This window comes from Scylla paramamosain, chromosome 14, assembly GCF_035594125.1.
Source record: "Scylla paramamosain isolate STU-SP2022 chromosome 14, ASM3559412v1, whole genome shotgun sequence".
NCBI classification, from domain to species: Eukaryota; Metazoa; Arthropoda; class Malacostraca; order Decapoda; family Portunidae; genus Scylla; species Scylla paramamosain.
Window position 1 is genome coordinate 10,497,423 of NC_087164.1, and position 22,710 is coordinate 10,520,132.

The 22,710-nt window shown below is 43.4% G+C and overlaps 1 long non-coding RNA gene across 1 annotated transcript in view; it reads right to left on the reverse strand.

Moving 5' to 3' along the window:
- LOC135106850 (uncharacterized) overlaps positions 1 to 11,430 on the reverse strand; it is a 51,789-nt gene extending 40,359 nt beyond the window's left edge. Inside the window, exon 1 of the long non-coding RNA XR_010271480.1 lies at positions 11,402 to 11,430. This is a non-coding gene — a long non-coding RNA (uncharacterized LOC135106850). The remainder of the gene's footprint in view (positions 1 to 11,401) is intronic.
- Between the last annotated feature and the right edge of the window lie 11,280 nt (positions 11,431 to 22,710).

Consider the following 22,710-nt stretch of genomic DNA (forward strand, 5'->3'; position numbering starts at 1 on the left):
TGTTTATATATCCCTCCCTATTTCCCCCCCCCCCTCTCTCTCTCTCTCTCTCTCTCTCTCTCTCTCTCTCTCTCTCTCTCTCTCACACACACACAAGCCATCATTTCCATGATTTTCATGCCAGGTCTGTTTCCTGTACTGTACGTGTTCAGCAGTTGGCAGCATCACTTAAGGCAGCAGGTGGAAAGATAATCTGGTTGTGATTCCACGCACACTGCTTGACCAGGGTTGGTGTCAAGGCGAGTCAGTCAAAAAGGGGCAGGATTTCCTCATGACGAATGGATAGACAGCAATAGACTAATCCCATCTATCCAGCGCCAACGAACGTCACGCCAGAACTCGCTACCAGGTTCCTGCCATTCACTGTCATCCTGGAATGTGGCACGTGGGTTTTATTCCAAGGACTCCATAGCCCAAAGCAGGTCCTTGTGTGCTTGCAAATTCTCGGTCAGCAGTTTAGTAACATGCCCTATTTTCTTTAATTTTTGCTGATCATTTTCTGTCAGTCTCTGCGCTCGTACATTCACGGTTAGTTAACGAGTAATATGCCAGACTTACTTTCACTGTGTTCCTCTTTTTTTCTATCAATCTCTGCGCGTGAAGTCTTGGTCAGCAGTTCAGTAACGTGCCATATTCCCTTTCATTTTGGTGATCAGTTTCCGTTATTCTTTGTTCTGTTAAAGTCATGATAAGTAGATGAGTAATATGACACACTCACTTTGATTGTTCCTAGTTTTCCATCAATCTCTATTTGGAATGGCACCTTCAGTGGGCCCTTTCTTTTTATTTTTTTATAACCTTTGTTGCCCCAGGCCAGACTTAACTTCCGACCACGACTTTAAGCATCACACAGATAGCCAGTATACAGAAATCGTGACACTCAAGATTGCTACCACCATCTATGGAATTCTGCATCGAGAACTAGTTTCCAGCCAATACAGGTCACCGCATGAATCATAACCTACAACAACCTCTTAAGAAGCAAGTCAGGCACATAAACAAGACTCTCTATTACGGATTAATGAGATCCACAGAGGCTTACTTGAATGAGCAAAAGAATGTCTAAGCCTAACGTCATTTCTTTGGGTGAAAACAAAGAGAGTTTGGAGTAACTGTGGGAAGTGGAAGACGGTAAGCCTTACACCCTTACCGTAATTATAACAGCCTACCTGTGTGTGTGTGTGTGTGTGTGTGTGTGTTGCCATAATTACCACATACACACATTCACCAGCCAACGCGCTAACATATTGTCGCCAACACTTTTCTATTGTAAGAGTCTCCGGGAGCACCAGGGGATGGCATGAGCCCCTCCTCACGTCACTTGGAAAAAAGTCCTGCCTTCATTACCACCACAAGCAGGAGCTACCTGCCTAAACCTCCAAGAAATAAGCCTAGAGGTCGACTATTCAAGCCTTCATGAATAAGCTTACGGATGATATGGGTTGGAGGCATGAGCGCGCGCGCACACACACACACAGAGAGAGAGAGAGAGAGAGAGAGAGAGAGAGGAGAGAGAGAGAGAGAGAGAGAGAGAGAGAGAGAGAGAGAGAGAGAGAGAGAGAGAGAGAGAGAGAGAGAGAGAGAGAGAGAGAGAAGTAACTAGGAAAACCTGGATATTTGAGACGACAAGGAAAGTCGAAGAAAGAAAATAGTTTGAATGACAAAGTAAGGTTTTCCCTCTACAGAAATACAAATACTTGGAATAATCTGGAAGAGGTGATAGAGAAAAGGAACATGCATCTACTAATGGATAAATCAAACGAATATAAATAAAAAGAGACGCTTTACATTGCAACTAAGTAAATACAAAAAAGGTACCACACACACACACACACACACACACACATATATGTAGCACAGTGGTCGAGGCTTCTAAAGAAACACATCAATACTGTTTACCTTATTAGTAGTCATCACACGACCGACCTCCTTTCCAGGCCAGCGCAGTACACGAGAACACACACACACACACAACGCACGCAAACACACGCAAACACACAAAAACACACATCCACATACATCAGCAAGAGCCAGTTACATTCATTGACATAACTGACTAATATAAGATTCTATTTATATGACGAGGTGAAAAAAATAACAAATAAAATAAATAAAACTAAGCGCAGGTGGTTCTATCAAGGTGGACGACACACGAGGCTCGACCCAGCTCAAGGCAGACGAACAGACCCATTTGCTAGTGGATTCCAATAAATGGCATGAGTTCCAGCGATGGTGATGACGTGAGTCCGTATTCCTTTAACGCTTTGGGGTCTAATGAAACAAAAGTGTATTCAAAGTCTACAAAGATGATTTAAACGGTTCTTATGGTTGTTTTTCCCATTCATGATGTAGAGTATTTGTTAAACTGCCACTAGAATCATGAGAACATCCTTGAAAACCCAATAACTTTCATAAAAGGCCTTAGAGATGATTATTCGGGTTCTCGTTGATGTTTTTCTCATTGACGGTGCACAGTACTTGTTAAACTACCATTTGATTGATGGAAAAAAAAAAAAAACTTTGAAAACGAGAGTAACTTTCACTAGAGCTTGTAGATCCCATAAATATTATTCAGGTTATCATGGGTGTTTTTGCCACTGAGGGTGCAGATATTTCTTAAACTTCAACTAGAATAATGGAAACACGTTTAAAAACTACAATATAACTTGTTAAGAGTCCATGGAGATTATTATTCGAGTTATCATGGGTGTTTTTGCCATCAACGATGCAGAATACTTGTTAAATTGCCAGTAGAGTCATGAAAACACCATTGAAAATCCCAGTAGCTTCCACTATGGCTAGCTAAAAGCCTCATGGTAAGACGCTGAGACGCTTCAAACTCGCCTTCAAGTAACACGAGCATAACGCGGCTTTCGTCAAGTCTGCTGCCTGAGTTGCCGTGCTCTCGTAACTTTGCGAGGCATTGGGAAACTCACTGTCCTTTTAGGTATGCCAGGCGCGCGTCATCTTACCAATATATTTCTTACGTAATTTGTCAGTGTAAGCTTGCTCCGTCATCTGAATGTCATCATTTATATCGATGTCACCATGCATGTCCTGAAATCTTAAGATCTTGTTGTTACGTGTGAGGGAGACAGGCCAAGGACACACATAAGAATATAGGGAGAAAACACCTGCCAAGTCCCGCTTCTAGGAGTAAAATAGGAGAGGAATTAAAATCAGAGGCAAGTGTAGTATCGGTGATGTCTTTATGTTCCTCCTACTGGCGCTGCTAATATTCCAGACACCGGGTTTACATAAATGCTGCATCTGTGGGTAATAATTCTTTGGTTATGTGTCTTTTCTATTTTTTTCCTTATTGTATGCGTAGATTCAATGAAGATTTCTCTCTCTCTCTCTCTCCCTCTCCCTCTCTCTCTCCCTCTCCCTCTCTCTCTCTCTCTCCCTCTCCCTCACTCTCTCTCTCTCTCTCTCTGTATGTGCTCACTCGTCATACAAAAAAGCGATTTCACATCTCATCCACACCCAGGCAGGCAATAGCGGCGCCACGTCATTTCTGCAAGAGCACCATCGCCTTGTGCCTGCAGGTCCACGAGCAGAGCGTGGTAAAAAGTAATGGTAAGTTCCAAGGATCCCGCCGCACCGGCATTAAGTCACAGAACAAATGGAAAGGATCAAAGCGTAGAGTGAAGGTGTGATCTAGTTTACTCGTATTCTTTCCGACTTTTTTTTAGCTGCCTGATTGCGTGGCTTGCTGTGTCAACTTTACCAGAGGAAAGGAGAGAATAGTTGCAGTAGAAGTAGTGGTAGTGGTGGCGGTAGTGGTAGTAGTAGTAATAGTAGTAGTAGTAGTAGTTTTATGTTTCTAAACAACTCTGCCTAGTATACTGGGTCTTTCTGTTTTCTCTACTCCTCTTTCTTCTTCCTTATTTTCTTTTTATTTCGTGTTCTCTTCCACTCTTGTTTTCTTCTTCTCTTGTTTTCTCTTTTTTCTTGTTCCATCTTCATTTAATATAGGGTTACCACAATAATAGTAGTAGAAGTAGTAGTAGTAATAGGAGTAGTAGTAGTAGTAGTAGTAGTAGTGGTAGTGTGACGTCGTGTCCTCGAAACAGCGACTGATGCAAACACTTGAATCGTTCAATATTTCCTTGAGTGACTCGCTCCACAACGGGACTCATCAAGCCAAAAACACACTCGGCTCTCAGGCCAAATATCAGCGAGGCGGTTCATTCAGGGCGGCAGTGAGTGGAAAAAAAAAAAAAAAAAAACTATACACATTTCCTAATAATCTTTCAATAGCGCGAAGTAACTCACTTTACGCCCTTGTATCTGATTACTACTTACTCTCTCTCTCTCTCTCTCTCTCTCTCTCTCTCTCTCTCTCTCTCTCTCTCTCTCTCTCTCTCTCCTTTGTCTCACTAGCTTTCCTCACCCAAGAATAGTCTCCCTTCTCCCTGACAACTCTCTATCTCCCTCCTGTCTCCTCTCTATCTCCCTCCTCCCTCCCCCCCTCTTGCCTCTCCTCGTTACGGCATCAGCGGCGCCCAAGCTTCTCTCTCCTGCCATCTGCCGAGTCTTAACTGTGTCACTAACTGTTGGGGGTATTTTTTCCCCCCTCCGACTTTCTTCCTGCGCTCCTCCCGCCAAGGACAGCGAGAGACGTGTGCCGGGCGACGAAGCGCGGGTCCCCTTGAAACTCTGACCGCTGAGGGTGAGTCAATCGTCAGAAAGTGAGACAACAAACCGAAAGTGAAACGCCGTAGGGAGGCGCGGTCGGGAAGTAGGCCACCCGCTCTCGCCGACCTTGGCCGTGAGGGATCATCGTGTTGCTGCCGCGGCGCCCCCTTCCTCCCCCTCCCCTCCCCATTCCCCACAAAGCTCCTTGCGTCAGGCCCCACCTTTCTTCCCACCCCCCCCACCTTCCCTAAGTTTCCCCAGCCACTCCTCCTCCTGAGACCAAGCGAAGGAGGCCGACAGTGGGCGTGGGGGTGAGGATGGCAAGCAGAGTGCCGTAGATCAGCTATATAAGACGAGACCAGCCCAGACCACAGCCCACCTCCCTCCCTGCCTGCCTGCCTGACCTCCATTACCACACAGGTCTCAGCCACGCCTAGCTACTGCATTTCTTTTCTCTGTTAGAATGATTTTTTTTTTTTTCAATGTCGTATCTCAGTTTCTTCGTTTCACTGGTGGCCGTGACAGACATGACATGAAAGGCCTTGTATAGTTCACTCACACCTTTTTCTTTTTAAATCGTCACTTAATGGCGAGCATAACTGTTACCTACACACACAAAAAAAAGGGAGAAAGAAACGAGCATGACCCAACAAACTGATACATTGATGGACGGGAACTTTATAATGTATGGAAATTGACATAGAAAAAAAAAGTAAACATTAATTCAACGGTATGAAAATAGAAAACCTTAAAAAAAAAAAAAAAACAAGCATGACCTAACAAACTGAAAAACTGATGAACGTGAAGTTTGTTAAATTATAAATAATAATAAAAACAACAACAACGGTATCATAATGATTAGAAAAACTTGGAAAAACAAAGCACTAATCAAGGATAACACTTGTAATGACCCAAACATACAACTCCTTTCTCTCGAAGCTCAGATTTACTTACATTTCCAGATCAAGCACTCAGTATTTCAACGCACTGGGTATGCTGTGGTTGCATCCTCGCGTGAAGCAACACAAGTGGAACGCCCTGCTTTGAGGCGATACACGCTGATCAAAACAACACGCCTTAGGAACTGTCAGGAAGGAATGTTTAAACTGCTCTCTTACAAAGCCACGTAACTAACTCTAAGATTATCACAGCGATACGAAACAATTAACAACACTGGGAGTAATAAATGAAATCCCTTGTAAGCATCTAAAAGAAAGTAGGTGATTAAAAAGAATATACGTATGTTGAAATTTCTACCCAGTTTAAAGATTGGAGGTGGCTGTAGAACAAGTAAAGATGTCTCAGAATGATTAGTAATTAAAGAAAGATGTACCAAACAGCAGTCAAAAAGTTAAAGAGCATCATGTAGGAGGCGATACACACACGTCAAAATGAACACGCCTTAAGAACCGTCAAGATTGAACGCTTAACTGCGTCCTACTAAGACAAGTGACTAACTCCTCAAGATCATTGTTTTAGAGAGAGCAGTGGCAGTAGGTCAGACTGAGTCCTTGCATGAAACATATGAGTATCTACCTGTTTCTACTTATCACTCTCGTGCATAAATTTGTTTCAGTAATATATCATGTATTCTGTACGGTCTCACCTCCTCCCTTGTCCCATCCAGCCAACACCCTCCCGGAAAAGTATGTGAAAGAATGGAGGACACCCAAACAGGATCTAATTAGTAATCAGAACGAATTCGTACAAACAAAGGAGAAGAATCGGTTAATTCCAGCCACACATTTTCTCTTCCTCTCCTTTCCCTTCCTCTACACACACACACACACACACACACACACACACACACACACACACACACACACACACACACATACCCATACATCAATTTTTTTCCTATTTGCGTCGTGTTCTAAAAAAACTCTCGTGTCCTATAAAGATCAGACCTTGCCTACTAATAATGACGAGCGTGACTTCCCTGAGATAATGTAGACCATTTTAGAGAGCAAAAAACCACAGGCAGTAAAAGCAATGAACTATTCGATCACCTCTTTTGTTGTCAGTCGCGTCTGTTAATTCCCGTTACCGTTACAAGTGTGAGTAACTGGAGGTGCCACTCCCTTAAGAAAACAAGTCCATGGAAACATTGTGAAGAGTAAACTTCATTGATTAACAGCATATATATGAAAAATGCAAGTGTTCTGTCCATTATTTGAAAAAAAGCCCACTAAAAGGTGCCGATCACTTAACAGTACAATAGGAAAACAAATCTGAAATTATATTGTGAAGTCTGGTAACACTCACTGATTAAAGGTATACAGAAAAAAAATAACAACGTAAGAATATCCTACCTGTTATTAAAAAGAAAAAAAAAACACACACACACACACTGAAAATACTAATACGACAACAAGTCCCAAAATTACATTGTCAAATGTAAAACTAAGAATAAATAAATAAATAAAACAAGATAACAAAAATAGAATAAAATAATAACATCCAAGAATGTCCTCACCTGATATTATCCTACAACTGTAACTCTTAAACTTGCACCTGGCCGTGTGATGAAATTCGTCCATGGGATGTTACGGCAACGTTACGGCGGCGTGAATCATTCCCATCCGCACGCAGACCAACCGCCTCGACTTCTGGCTGAATCACCTTGACTTTCTAGATCACCCGCTTTTCTCTCTTCCCTTCTCTGTAGGTCAGGTCAGTTTGGGGGAAGAAGAAAGAAAGAAAAAAGGCGACAAGGCACGGAAGAAAACACGTAGTAGTAGTAGTAGTAGTAGTAGTAGTAGTAGTAGTGGCAGTACGTGCATGTATATAAAGGTACGACAGAGACAAAATAAAATGATGATGATGATGGAAATAACAATGAAAATAAGTGATTTGATAGAGTGAAAAAAAAGAAAAAGAGGAGATTAGACAAAAGGAGAAAGGAGAGAGAGAGAGAGAGAAAGGCAGAGAGAGAGAGAGAGAGATAGAGAGACAATGGCAAAGAGAAGGCTATAGGGCAATAGTATCTGACAGGGAAAGAAAGAAAAAAAAAAAACAAGGTAGACGGAAAGGAACATTAGAAGAAATGGGAGGGAGGGAGGACGGACGGGAGAAAGGGAGGACGGGAGGGGAAAGTGGAAAGGCAGGTAAGGAGAGGAGGAGAAAGGGAAGACGACGAAGTGGGGTAAGACAAGGAGGGAGAAAGAGAGATAGAGAGAGGGAGTGAAGAGAAGGAGGAAGGGGAATAGGAGAGAGGATAAGAAGGAAGAGAAATACAAGATTAGGATTAGGAGACTAACGTCTCGTAACGAGACTATCAGTTTATTTATCAATGGTAGTTATGATAGGATGAGGTGGAGGATGATGATAAAGAGGAGGGAAGGAGGGAAGGAGAATGGGGAGGTGAGAAGGAAGGACGGAGGAAGGGATGGAGAGAAGAAGTGAGACGAAGAGGAGAAAGGAGGTAAAGGAGAGAAGAAGGACAAGGAAGAAGGGAAGGGAGGAGAAAAGGAGAGAGGAAGAGAAGGACAGGAGGAGGAACGAAAAGGAGAACAGGGAATGAGAAAAGAAGATAGGTAGAGAAGTAGAGACGGAGAAAAGGAGGAAGATAAGGAATGGAAAAGGAGGCAGAGGGAGAGAAGGAGACGGTGAGGAGGAGAGGAGGGAAAGGAGAGAGGAAAGAGGAATGGAGAGAGTGGGGGATGAGAGGGAGAGAGGGAGGGAAAGGAGACAGTGGGGGGAGAGAATGAGAGAAGGAGGGAGAGGAGACAGTGAGAGGGAATCAGAGGGAGGGAAGGAATGGGAGAGAAGACAGTGGGAAGGAGAGAAGGAAGGGGGGATGAGAGGGAGAAAGGGAGGGAGATAGGGAGGGAGAGAAGGAGAAAGAGGGGGCAGGGGGGGGAGCGTAGCGGACCACAAGGACTGGCTGTCGACAGGAAACGCCGTTGAAGGTCTAAAAAAGAGAAAGTTGGCCCAGAAGCCCGGCCGTGGTGAGGGGAAAGTTTGGTTTATTGAGGGCATTACAGCGCCGCGTCGTGGGGGGGAGGCCCATACGTAGGCCTACAGGACACGCCCATCATCACGCCAGGACTACGAGGCGACTTTCACCTGGCCCACCTGATGACATGTGGGCACAGAATTATGGCCAAGGGATAACTCGTAATAGTAAGCCTCCCTCTCACGAGACCGTTAAGTAGTTGAAGTGTTGTGTATCATAATGACACGTATCTTTATGGATCTACGTGCTGTACGCCTCAGCAAGACCTATATAAGCAAAAGGTACGCTTCCGTTATTTGCTTTTCCTCCAAAGGCACTTGGCTCTAATGCCGTGTACCGTACATCCTTGAAATTTAACGCGTGTGATACAAAAAAAAAAAAAAAAAAAGCAGAAGTGAAGGGAGGGAGAGAAAAGCCTTTTAAACGATACTACGATGAATATGAGGAAAACCGTCACGCTAACTGAAAATAGCACTTATATTTTTATCAGAAACTTAGTAAGGCAAGAAGCGCAAAAGAGAGGCGGCAGCGGCACCGACAAGGCAGTGGGCCAGCGGTGCCTCGGGCAGGAGGAAGAGCCCTCGTCCTTGACCCACTCGGCGCGGCGGGCAGAGAGAGGCGCTCATGAAGACTTGGCGCGCTGCTCCTCACCTGAGAGATGACAATAAAGCCTCCAGGTGACCACGATGGGGCCCACCTTTCTCTCGGGGCGCGCAGCAGCTGTGTGTGAAAGTGAAAACAAGAAAGGAGCGGCCATTCTCATTAGGTCGGATGTGAAGGACTAAAGTCACCGCCACGAGGAGACGAAGCCAGGAATTCCTTAGGTTATATCAAAGCTTTATCATCTCTCCGCCACCAGAACGTGACTTCTGCCTTGAGGGGAAGGGAGGCGAGGAAAGCCACGCAGCAGTTCACAATATCCTGGACAAATATTGGTTCCCGCGAGCAGAGCGCATCAAGCGGTATTTTTTTTTCTCCTTCCTCCAGATCTACTTCCCGTGTTGATTTCACACAATGAGTCACCGTCCTTCTGAAGACACTGTTAGTCATTCGCCTCCACGTGGTGCTTGTTAGCTTTCTCGTGTCACTCCGCGGCCTTCAGGCAGTCTGCTAACACACACACACACACACACACACACACACACACACACACACACACACACACACACACACACACGCACGACGGAAAGTATGTGTATATATTGCAATATGGTTTCTTTTTATCATCATTTGTCAATCTGTATCGGCTGCGCGTGCATGGAGACATTTCCTAAACCAACGGCTCGGCCTTGGTGGGGAAGGTTTTACACGAATCTGACACACGAACGATTGTTGAGTCTGGTCATTGGTGAGACAAAGGGATCCAGCTTGTTTATACATTATTTACATCACCCACCTACTACATCCAGTATTTACATAGTTTCAAGGTAGTTTTAAAGGAGAAAGGTACAGTACATGTTTGCTAAAGGGACTCTGAGTGGTCATACGGGACGGGGGAGGACTGAGAGGAACATGTGTGAGAGACTCGCTACTGAACGGTCTGAGAAATCGGAGGTGTTTGTGAAAGTCTCAGGCGGTAAATAGTTTCGCAAAGGATGATTATGAAACGTTCATTAGGGTGATCGTAAAATGCAGTGGAGACGAGTAAGGGAGTTGTGATTAGCTGTGTACCCGAGGAGTGAGTGAGTGTGTGTGTGTCAAGGCGCCTCGAGGTGAAGTATTATTCATTGATAAATCACCATCTGCATGCCCGCTGACGCAGAGCCAACTGTCGATTTTGGTTACTTTTGCTTTTAGAATCGTCTCTTGTTTGCATTCACAGCACCATAAAGGAATGTTTGCATGCAGACAGAAGAAAATTATATATGTATCTTGTCTTGTCTACAAAACTATTTTGGGAGTCAATAGCGCAATAATAAATATATAAACACTTGGTGATTATCGAGTCTGGCAGTGAAAGAGGGATTCAATCTTTCTGCATCTTCTGGAGAGGATCAACTTACTCAGCTCCTCTCTTAAGACACATAAGACACGCAGACGCTGGACACTCACTCACAAGTATATAAACACTTGGTCATTATGAAGTCTGTTAATGAAAGAGGCAGTCAATCTTTCTGCATCTTCTGGAAAGAATCAGTTTATTCAACTCCTCTAATAAAAACACACAAGAGACAGACATGGACGCTGGAGAGTCGCACCCAACGGCACTCCTAACAGCTGAATCTTTGCCTCACAGCGCTTGACAGACATGGTCCTCTGGCCTCAACCTATTTGTTTATCTAATCAAGGAGGCGCTTTCACAAACATAACCTATTGCTGTGCACAAGTAATTTGTCTTCATCCTGGAACGGCCTTGACACACCCTGAACATCGCACCTTGCTGGACCGCGGCTTCAGGTGACTCAACTCCACCGCGCCGCAGCGCAGGCTTAGGATAATGGGTCGTGTGGTGGTGGTGGTGGTGGTGGTGGTAGTAGCAGAAGTGATAATAATAATAGTGAAACACTACTACTACTACTACTATTACTACTACTACTACCACCACCATACCACCACCACCACCACCACCACCATCACCACAACAAACAACTGAATGACAATCACTTCATAAATACCTGTCAAAGACGCACAAACTTCTTTCCTCTTTTCTGACCAAACCAACAAAACAAGACAAAGCAAACCACGAGAACTGCCGATCCTTAGAAGGGAACACTCAAACATGGACATCCACATCCACACACAAAGAACTAAAAGAATGAAGGCACTACACACTACACTACAGCGATCTACACTCATGCTTACCTTCTGTGGACTAGGAGAAGATTCGTGGCTGAAAAGAATAAGAAAATCTTTTTTAATTCATTACGTGAGCATTACGGATAGCATAGGAATGGTGAATGAGACTGCATACTTATAAAACATAGGGAAGGAAGTTAGGCAGGGAAAAGTCATACGAATAATGTCTGCATATATAAATGGAAGAAAGGACAGGAAAAGACTTAAGCACGTACATCACAACCAACACTCTGTCTGGGCAGGTATTGAGAACGCCTTGAGAAAACATAAAATAAGAAGCATGGCCATGAGTCTTAAAATCTGCAAACTAGCCAATCATCTTAAGGCAAAGTTTGAGATTAAGTGTAAAAAAGAATAGCAGAACTAATGTAGGTTATTACGTAGAGCGACACACGCACCACAGAGGAGTATTATAAAACAGTCCGCCCTTTAGAATAGGAAAAAAAAAAAAGTAATTTGAGAACAAGTGCACAATGAATGGCAGAACTAATGTAGGAAAATGTAATACTGATGCGCATGGTAACACAACTAAAACTTTCTGCAATGATGGTGGCAAGGGTAACAAACAAACACACACACACACACACACACACACACACACACACAGTCTTCACAAGCCTGCATGAAACACCGCATATATCTTGAAGAAACACGGTACTGGAATTGAGCACTTTTATGAATCTATCCTTGAAACTCAGAAAAACTCCTATTGTTTAGTGGTTAGTAAAAATGTAAGGTTAAAAGACACACGAGGGAGATTTTTATTTTACTAAGCAATGATTTGAACTGTTACCTCAGACTGTAACTAACGCGGTCCTGAAAAGGCACGAAAATCTAGCATGCAGTACCATCTATGTATCGAGACAAAGAGGATGGATATCTTCCAGTAAATATAAGTTAATACCTTAAGAAAATAAGGAAAGCTGCAAGAAGTCGTGAGGCCTACACTTGACAGTCTCTTCAGGAAATGTATTGCCTAACAATTTCCACCTATCTTCAAAAATAAATTCAACCAATTTTCTTTATATATGTTTAAGAATTTTTTTGAAACGAGTAATTCTTTTACTACTAGAAAAAAAGTTTTCCATAATAACCCACAAATTTTTGCCTTTTTTTCTGTGTTAAAGTATAAATAGTCCTTGTAGCTTAGAGAAGAGAAAATTTACCTCCAGTTCTCTCTTTTTCTGTTCCTGTAACTATATATATATATATATATATATATATATATATATATATATATATATATATATATATATATATATATATATATATATATATTTTTTTTTTTTATTATTTTTCTTTTTTTTGCCGTGCTCTAAATGTTAATAAACCATAGCATTAAAAGGGCAAGGATGATAGTGATCCATAATAAATTCAGTTTGTCAAAGTTACCAAACGTGGAGTAAAAAGAGAGAGAGAAACACACACACACACACACACACACACACACACACACACACACACACACAAAGCGGTTTCTGGTAAAACACTGTAGTTGTTTGTTAATGTTACCAAACGTAGAAAAAAAAGAAAGAAAAAGAAAAGGAAAGAAGCACACAGCAGTCTCTGGTAAAACACTGTATTGCTTTTTTTTATGTTGCCAAATATAAACTAAAAACTCAATTTGTTGCCCCAAAAACCTTAAACAAATCAACCTTACGTAATTCCAGGCAGAAGACACATTTAGTAGTATGTTTGTACAAGTAATTTTTCTATTAACACAATTATATCAGCCAGTATTCATTGTGGGTTACGAGTGTATATAGAAACAAGTTATTCTATTGTAGCATTCGTGTTCACCCGTAAACTCATGTAAATTCATTAATAGTGTGTTTACGATTCAAATACTTCTGGTTAGTAATTCCTCTGAAAAAAAAAAATCATTACATTCCTTTCATGTTTCCAGGAGCCATTAATTATATATATATATATATATATATATATATATATATATATATATATATATATATATATATATATATATATATATATATATATATATATATATATATATATATATATATATATATATATATTCCTTTCATGTTTCCAGAAGCCATTAATTATATATATATATATATATATATATATATATATATATATATATATATATATATATATATATATATATATATATATATATATATATATATATATATATATATATATATATATATATATATATATATATATATAAAGCTACATTGACGAACACACACACACACACACACACACACACACACACACACACACACACTGCACGGCTCAAACGTACCCTATTTATACAGTGTGTGCCTTACCCCTTGCGAGGTTCCCATTATTCTTTGTCGAGATAAAGGGCAGATAGAGGCGTACCTTCCCTTCCAGCATGTGCACTGAACGCTTATGATAAGTACGTGGCATAGGCAGTGTTCCTTCATCAGAGACACGCGATTAACTGCAGTATTCTTGGGAATCTAAAAGAAAATGTAAGACGTCGAGAAAAACTAATAGAAACAGGTAAAAAAAAAAAAAGGAATGAACTGCAATGTTCTTGGGATCTTAAAGAAACTCCATGTGAAAAAAAAGTAGGTGAGACAGAATGAAGAGAAACAGAAACATAGGGTGAAAAAAAAGAGGGAGGTTTCAACAAATTTTTGGTTTGATTTCTGACTCTCTCTTCTAAGGGACTGGCATCTCCAGTGAACTTCTTTTTTACCATTTTTTTTGTTGCCCTTGGCCGGAGCCACTTTTACGTCAAAAAGAGGAAAAAAAAAAAAAATGCAAAGAAGAGTGTATTTTCTTCCTTTAATCTAACAGGGTGTGACGTGCAAGGAATCAGCAAGTGTAAACTGGTGCTGATGTCCTCACACCTCCCCCAGGGCAGGTGTGGCGCCGGCGTGGGGACAGGTGGCGCCTCCCGCTTCTTGCCGTCTCCTTGACATCTCTGAGGTTGAAAACGAGGCCAGTTTTTATCCCCCGGGTCTTTAAAGAGGAGTGCAAAGTGAAACATTTATTACACGAAGGTTTATTTGGTTGAACTTCCTTTCACGCCCGAGTGTGTTGTCAGTCGTGTTTTTCTGAGCTGGCGCACGAAATCATGAATGTTAGGATAATGCCAGCGCCCTGACGTGTCCTGTCGGCGACTGGTACTGCCGGGACCAAGGCTACTCACGCCGAGACACAGCCCTATGGTGTGTTAAATCCGTACACTATGTTAAGTATGTACATTCTCTACTTCTTTCCTATCTCAGGATTTCACTTTTACCTGCCTGACGCGGAGATGAGAGGTCAGGTCGAGTGTCCGACAACGGGCCGAGCTCCGCTGTCTGATGGCACAATGGAATATAATCAGGCGTGTAACAATGGAGGCGTGCCAAGGTCGGTCGACGGAGGAGGTCCATGCGGACATCTTACTTCAAATACATGTACAAGAACTCGTCCAAGAGGAACCTGGGGCACGAACTTCCTTGCAACACGCGCGTGAACCAACTACACAATGACTTAACCAAATGCCATGACTTAACCAAAGCACACGTCTACAGTATAACAGATCTTGGGAAACTCCTTTCGAATCTTTCCAGCCACCGCCTCCTCGGGTCCCTGATTGTCTGGTTGCCTCTCTAAGAGAAAAGAAGCAGATGCAGCAGTGAGTCTCTCATTCCGTACACGTGATGACTCTTAATTATGGGTTGGTGCGAGGAGGCGCCGCTCAGATGGACCAAACCTCTCGCAATGAAAGCACTGGCAGGCTGCGGTGTGGTGTTTGGTATTAGGTCGTGTCGCAATTTCTGGATGTCATCGGAACGCTACATTAGCCTTATGCCTTCATCGCGCCGGGATCTTGTAGTACTAAATCTCTTAACGACGTAATTAGAGGGACAATTAAATGGCTTTCGACACAATACGCCTTGCTAGTTGTTCCAGAGGAGGAGGATGAGGTTCACGGGGATCGGGGAGAAAGGAGATGAATGAGGACGATGATGAAAATAATGATGAAGCGGAAGAGGAGGACGACGACAAGAAAGGAGGAGATTGTGTTGGATGAAGATATAGCAGAGAAGAAGAAAATGATGACAAAGAGAAAGAAGAGGAAGAAGTAGTGGAAGACGAAGAAGAGGAAGAAGACGAATAGAAGAAGAAAGAGAACAAGGGAGAAAGGTGGAAGTTTGAGACTAAGGAGGGGGATAGGGGGGAGAGGAGGAGGAGGAGGAGGAGGAGGAGGAGGAGGAGGAGGAGGAGGAGGAAGAGGAGGAGGAGGCAAAGAACAGAAGGAGAGGTAAGGAGGTCCAGCAGGGTTTAGAGCGAGCGACCTTCACACTCACTCGACACTCCAACATCCTGACTTTCTCCAGCATTCTTGGCAGTTTTTGTCGTGGAAAAAGTTTGTTTGTATTACCTGGTGTCCCGTTAAGGGCTACCTGACCATAGGTGAAGGAAAGACTCTGAGGTAAAGGAGAGTATAACACCAACTGAGAGGGAGGGAAAGAATGGATGGTGGGACGGGATGAGGAAAGAACGAAAAGGAAAGGAAAGGAAAGGGAGAGAAGATAGGAGGCTGGTGTGGGGGTTGAGATAAACTGTAGGACACGTGAATGTATCTTAAGTAGAGAGAAGAGGGGAGCAAGGCCAAGAGGGACCTGTGTGTGTGTGTATGTGTGTGTGTGTGTGTGTGTGTGTATGCGTCAGAGTGCACGTGTGACAGCCTGCTACACACACACACATACCAACACGAGCAGTCGACAAGCAAGCACGCAACTTAATCTGCAACACCTCACCTCAGCTACAGTGGGTACAAATAATACCACCTAGCGAATCAAGGAGACAGAGTCTTACTGGTGCCACTTAGCGATGCGTGGGGCGTCGTCATGATCTGTGGGAATGGAGAAGGATGAAGTGACTTTGCAAACGATAAGGCCATTTGACACTTGACACCCCTACACGGCGCCTCAAAACCCATGGGGAGAATACCGCACGAGGCAACGAGGGACATTTGCATCACGTCGCATCTTTGGAGTGCTGGTCACATCTCGCCCCGGGGGAGTGACCCACTGCCCTTGATAAGCCGGGTCGCCAGTGACGTATAGTGGGACGGGCTGTATCTCGTAAAGGGCGGAAGTGACCAACACTCTCGCTGATGTTGTGAAGAAATTGTCATGTTGGGATGGATAAAGAGTGAAAATGATGCTTCTGTTAATCTTGATGATAGTGGTGATGATGGTGATGGTGGTGGTGATAATACTAATACAATACTAATAATAATAATGACTCCAAAGCGGTTTTATGTGGGTCAACTGGCCTTTTGCAGTCTTCTTATTTTCTTGTGCTTTTATGGTGCCGATGATGATGATTATTATGATGATGATGATAATAATAATAATAATAATGATAATGATAATAATAATAAAATTAATAATAATAATGATAATATACACAGTTATAACCACATTATAATTAAAAAGAATAATCGTAAAAAAATAATCCTTTCTCTTTCAGTAAATTAAATCTTACTTCACACACACACACACACACACACATGACCTTAGGCGCACACGATGCACACGTTTACAAGTAAGCACGTTTAAATAAACATGTGTGTGTGTGTGTGTGTGTGTGTGTGTGTGTGTGTGTGTGTGTGTGTGTGTGTGTGTGTGTGTGTGTGTGTGTTGAAGGCCAAGTCGACTACGATAAGACTAAAAGATTCCGAAAGAGAAAGGTTACGGGAAGGAAAGGGAAGGAAAGGGGATGGGGGAAAGAAAGGAGTGGGGAGAGATGGGCGAGAAGGAAAGGAAAGGAAGAGGAAGAAAGTAAAAGAGATGAGAACTACACGATAACAAGGGAAAAGAGGGACGGAGAAAGATAAATAAAGACATAATAAAAACGTAAAGGCCAAGAGCATAGATAAGCAGATATACAAATAAAATAAGAAAGCAGGAAGGCAAGAATAGAGGGAAGCAAAACGAAATAAGTGAAATAAACGAAGTAAAATGCAAAGATAAGAAATTGTGAGCGTCTGGAGGAAGCGAAGGAGAAAAAGAAAGAAGACAACGGAGGAGAGGCTGCAGAGAGAGAGAGAGAGAGAGAGAGAGAGAGAGAGAGAGAGAGAGAGAGAGAGAGAGAGAGAGAGAGAGAGAGGAGTGTTGGGGGCTGCTCACCGTTACTTGATCCCCCCCATCTCTCTCTCTCTCTCTCTCTCTCTCTCTCTCTCTCTCTCTCTCTCTCTCTCTCTCTCTCTCTCTCCACTCCTAGGACACGTAGCGGGACTAAGAAAGGTTACCATTTTCTTGCTGTAATCGATGTTCGTATTTTACGTTCCCTGCCACCAGACTGCTGCCGCTCAAGCCACAGAGCCTCTCAATACCTCCACTCCTCCTCCTCCTCCTCCTCCTCCTCCTCCTCTTCTTTTTACGCTTGATAACAACCTTATCTCCTAACCACCTTAATTTTCCTCGTCTTTTTTTCTGTATCAGCTCAAGCCCATCCAAGCCACGGGTTTGCGGTCATAATAACCAGTTGGGCAGGACTCAGAACGCACTTCAGCCCCGGCCCTCTCCCCTGGTTCCTGGTATCCTATGCGTAGTGGGAAGTTTATACACACACACACACACACACACACAGAGAGAGAGAGAGAGAGAGAGAGAGAGAGAGAGAGAGAGAGAGAGAGAGAGAGAGAGAGAGAGAGAGAGAGAGAGAGAGAGAATATATACGTAGTTCTCATGCACGTGTGTCTTAAATGCGCGTTAACGTAACAGTTAGTTGGTTAGTGTGTGTGTGTGTGTATGTGTGTGTGTGTAGGTAGGTAGGTATGCAGTGATATTCATTACCTCATGTAATTCCTGGTAGGCTAAAAAAAAAACCTCTTCAGTCCTCCACACAAGTCACAAGCTACAGGTAACAAGAGTGACAAGCCAGGGACGAGACCATTATTTGATGACGCGCTGGCAGGGAGGGGAGAGGGAAGTCCTGTGGTGGCGCAAGGAACAAGCAAACAAGTTGTATTACTGACGCAACACGAAGGCAAGATTGACGACAAGACAACACATTCACACCAAAGTAAGGAGAGTAACGGCGCAACACAAACTGGACACAAAAAAATGGTGATAAAGTTGAGAGAGAAGGAGGAGGAGGAGGAGGAGGAGGAATGAGAGGTGTACCAGTAGGAGGAGTGAGAGGTACCAGAAGGGAGAGTGGGAGGAGGAGGTACAGGAGGAGGAGGAGGAGGAGTAAATACCGGTATGCGCAGGATGGAATTAAGGGATGTTTTTACTGATTTAAAAGTGATTACGAACCGGGTGATCCACGTGTGTGTGTGTGTGTGTGTGTGTGTGTGTTAGTCACGGGAGCGAGTCTGGAAAGGATGTTTTTTTATGAGCTCCATACACACGCACTCAATTCTTACATTTAGTTCCGTCTTACTTTAATATTGTAACAGTTTTTGCTCTCTCCCTCTCTCTCTCTCTCTCTCTGTGTGTATGTGTGTTGTTTACAGCAAGGCGCGCAGGAGGAGGAAGAGGAGGAGGAGGAGGCGGTCAGGAAGGACGCGCTGGCCCCATTGTGGGCTGAGGCGTCATAGAATTTTTATTTTTTTATTATCTTTTTATTTTCACCACGCCATCTGATGAGAAAGACACGCATGTATGTTGAGGACAAGTGGACATAGTTGATCACACCATCCCACGATCATATCATATCAGACATCATCCACTGCCAGATTTATTAATGCAATCCCCCACTTGTATAATTATGGTTACAACACTAATGCGTAATGGTATTCGCTAATGGTGCTAGTTGTAATCTCTAATGTGATGAATACATAATGGATTCTTACCTTTATAATCATGGTTACAACACACGAATGGTTAAGGGTATCCGCTAATGGTATGATCTTTAACCTCTCTAAATGATGAATGATGGTAATGATCTCACTATTTACTCACAATGAATGGCGCCTTGGTATTTTGACAGAAGTTTCGTATTCTTAATTAAGCGTTTCTCTGGCTTCTTTATGCTATTTTTATTTGACAGGCTTCAGTGGAGGTTATTGAGGTTTCCAAGAGCATTTTTGTGATTTCAGTGATAGTTTAACAAGGATTTAACCTCGTTCATACAAAATATCGATGAGAACCTCTGGAAAATAGTCTTAGGTGGAAGTTACTAAGGTTTTCAAGCATTTTTTCATGATTTTAGTGATAATTTGTTTAACAAAGATTCAATGTCACTGATACAAAACATCGATGAGAACCTCACCACTCTTTGTACCCTCTGAACACTAGTCCTGATGAAACCCTAGAGCGTTAAAGAATACGACCCTGTAGCGAACGGTAAACAACAACCCTTTAACCTTTGCGACTAAAGAAAAAAAAAAGCATCATAAACACGAACAAGAGAGACGACAGTAAAGGAAACGCTCGCTCCATTTATATCTGTAAGGAGGAATCGGAGTTGCATGCTGAAGACTCCCCTTGGATGCCGTGGTGAAGCAAGGGCCTTGAGTCTGGAGAGCCACCGCCACTCCCTCGTGCCTTCCTCTGGTCACATGGTCTGAGTCGCCTCGTTGTTCACATCAACGAGGAAGGACAGTCAGCAGGAGGGAAAACCTGGCGAAGATGAGAGGCGGCCTTGGCTCCAGCGGAGGCGAGGCGAGGCGCCACTGGGTAAACTACGCAAAACTAACCGGATGAAGTTGTTTGATCCATTTTCTTGCGGGGATTAATGCGTTTAAGTCTCCGTCCCGTTGAATAAGTGGTTAGTACGCCCGTATTCGTAAACACTGGTGTCTTACTGAGATCATTTGTTTATTTATTCATTTGAAATTCCTTTACTGTTTTGGTTTGTTAACATTCATTTGGTTTGTTAACATCCTCACCTGAGAGAATTCAGGCAACTGTAAAAAAAAAAAAAAAAAAACTTGCTTAAGAATAATAAAAAAAAAGAAATAAAAAGAGATGGGATATATGATTAATTATGCTTCCTAGGATGTTATACAATAATAAGTGTTTAAAACTTGTTAGTGATTATAAGAACTATTTAACAGTTAAGAGATAAGAATGAATAAAACATTATGAGAGCCGGAAGAATAATCTCTGTGGCCTTTGAGAAACAGTCCTAATGGGAATTCAAATCGTTCCAGACACAAGTTTCAGTGGCGCATGTATGACGATAAACAATAATAAAAAAGAATTTTCATTATCCTCACCTGAGGATATCACATGTTCATCTAGAATAACACTTCTGCAATACTGACGTGCGCTACATACCGATTCCACACCTGCAACACTCATATAACCTGCCAGCCTCCGGAGTGGGACCAGACTACCAACACGATACCCTTTCATTAATTAACTGTCCATAGACACACGGGAAGTCTTGCATCAATTACCATTCCCATGCATTGTCCATTTGCTTTGTTGCGAGTCCCCGTTTTCTGTACAGTGGGTCTCATACTGGCAGACACGTCGCTCCGTGTCTGCCGGCGAGGGGAGGCTCCTCTGCTGCCGAGTTACTTCTCCATGGGAGCTGCAGTTTTCTCACGGCGTGAACACAGTCATGGCTCCGTTATAATTCTCACAGGGTGTAGAGACAACCCACACGAGGAACTACGCCGCTGCGCCTCTAACCATGTGGCGAGACTAAACACCTTTTTTTTTCTTTCTCTCCCTCCCTCCCTCTCCCTCTCGCATGCACCAGGAAGTCACCAGACCCGCTGAGAACTGCACACACGCCACCGCAACACCGGAGGCTGAGAGTAACACAAGTAGCAACGGCGTTTGTGCGCGCAACATGTACTACGAATGTAAACAAGAACTAAGAAACAAGAAAGCAAAGACAAACACATTCCACTTTCAAATTCAAACATCGAAATATCTTGCTTCTACACACACACACACACACACACACACACACACACACACACGTAAAGAAAAGACGGAAATCATGATCATAAATAACTTTAAAAGCAAATTAGACGATGAGTGAGGATGACAGATGGAAACACAGATGGAAACAGGTAGGCATAATTTTATGCAGGGACTGCCACGTGTAGGCCTGATGATTTCTTCCAGCTTCCCTTACAGTCTTACGTTCTTATATTGTTATGTGAGTCATGCACTGCGCAAGTACAGCTACGTATACCATTGCACTGTACATATTAGAGTATAAGGCAGAAAGCGGCTCACAAGTAGTAGTATAGCCTTTCTCTTGCAAATATATTATAGAAGTCACGCACTACACAAGAAAAGCTACGAATTGCACTGTGCTGTATATATAGAGTAACAGGCAGGAGGCAGCTCATCTCAAGTGCTACTACAGTCGCTTCCCTGCAAATGTACGACCATCAGCAGCATTCTCTCTCTCTCTCTCTCTCTGGTAATCTCTCTCTCTCTTCGCCATGCCGCGAGCAGTCCAGTTAGGCAGCTCCGGGCGTGTTTGTTGAGTCAATGTTTGAGAGAGAGTCAAGGTGGGTGGAACAAGGCCACTGCTACTGACAGGTTCGCGCACACACACACACACACACACACACACACACACATACACTATCTGACCTCATCCTCCTACACACACGCCACTTCCTAGTCTAGACATGTATGTGTGTGTGTGTGTGTGTGTGTGTGTGTGTGTGTGTGTGTGTGTGTGTGTGTGTGTGTGTGTGTGTGTGTGTGTGTGTGAGAGAGAGAGAGAGAGAGAGAGAGAGAGAGAGAGAGAGAGAGAGAGAGAGAGAGAGAGAGAGAGAGAGAGAGAGAGAGAGAGAGAGAGAGAGAGAGAGAGAGAGAGAGAGAGAGAGAGAGACTCTGCGTATATAAACAGAGAAAGAAGTTATAACAGTAAACACGAATCCTGAAGGTGACCTGCAAATGAACTACCCAACAACACCGCTCATGATAACAAAGATGGCGATGATAATGCCTATAGTGACAGTGACGAGAGTGACAGGGAGCGTGTTGGTCTTGAAGTGTGAGTGTGTGTGTGTCAGTGTAGTGATCCTTTGAGCGGCAGTTGAAGCGACCCGTGGCGGTATAAACGGATTGGTGGTTACGAAGCCTCTTTTTTTCCCTCTCTTTTTTTTTCCCTCGGGCGTGGGTGTGTGGTGGTCACGGGCGGATGGCTCGACGTGGCGTCTGTGGACTCGTGAGTGCTGGTTGAGGGGGGGACTGGAGGGAGGGACTGGAGGTAGGGGGACTGGGATGGGTAGGAAGAGATTGGAGGAGGAAAAACGAAGGAGAGGAGGGTGGAGGGAGTCGCAGGAGAGGGATTCGGGAAGGGGGGGGAGAACACAGCGGGCTGGGGTGAGGGATCTTCATGGCTCAGTCCTCCCCCTTGAAGGACTCCACTCCCGCTCA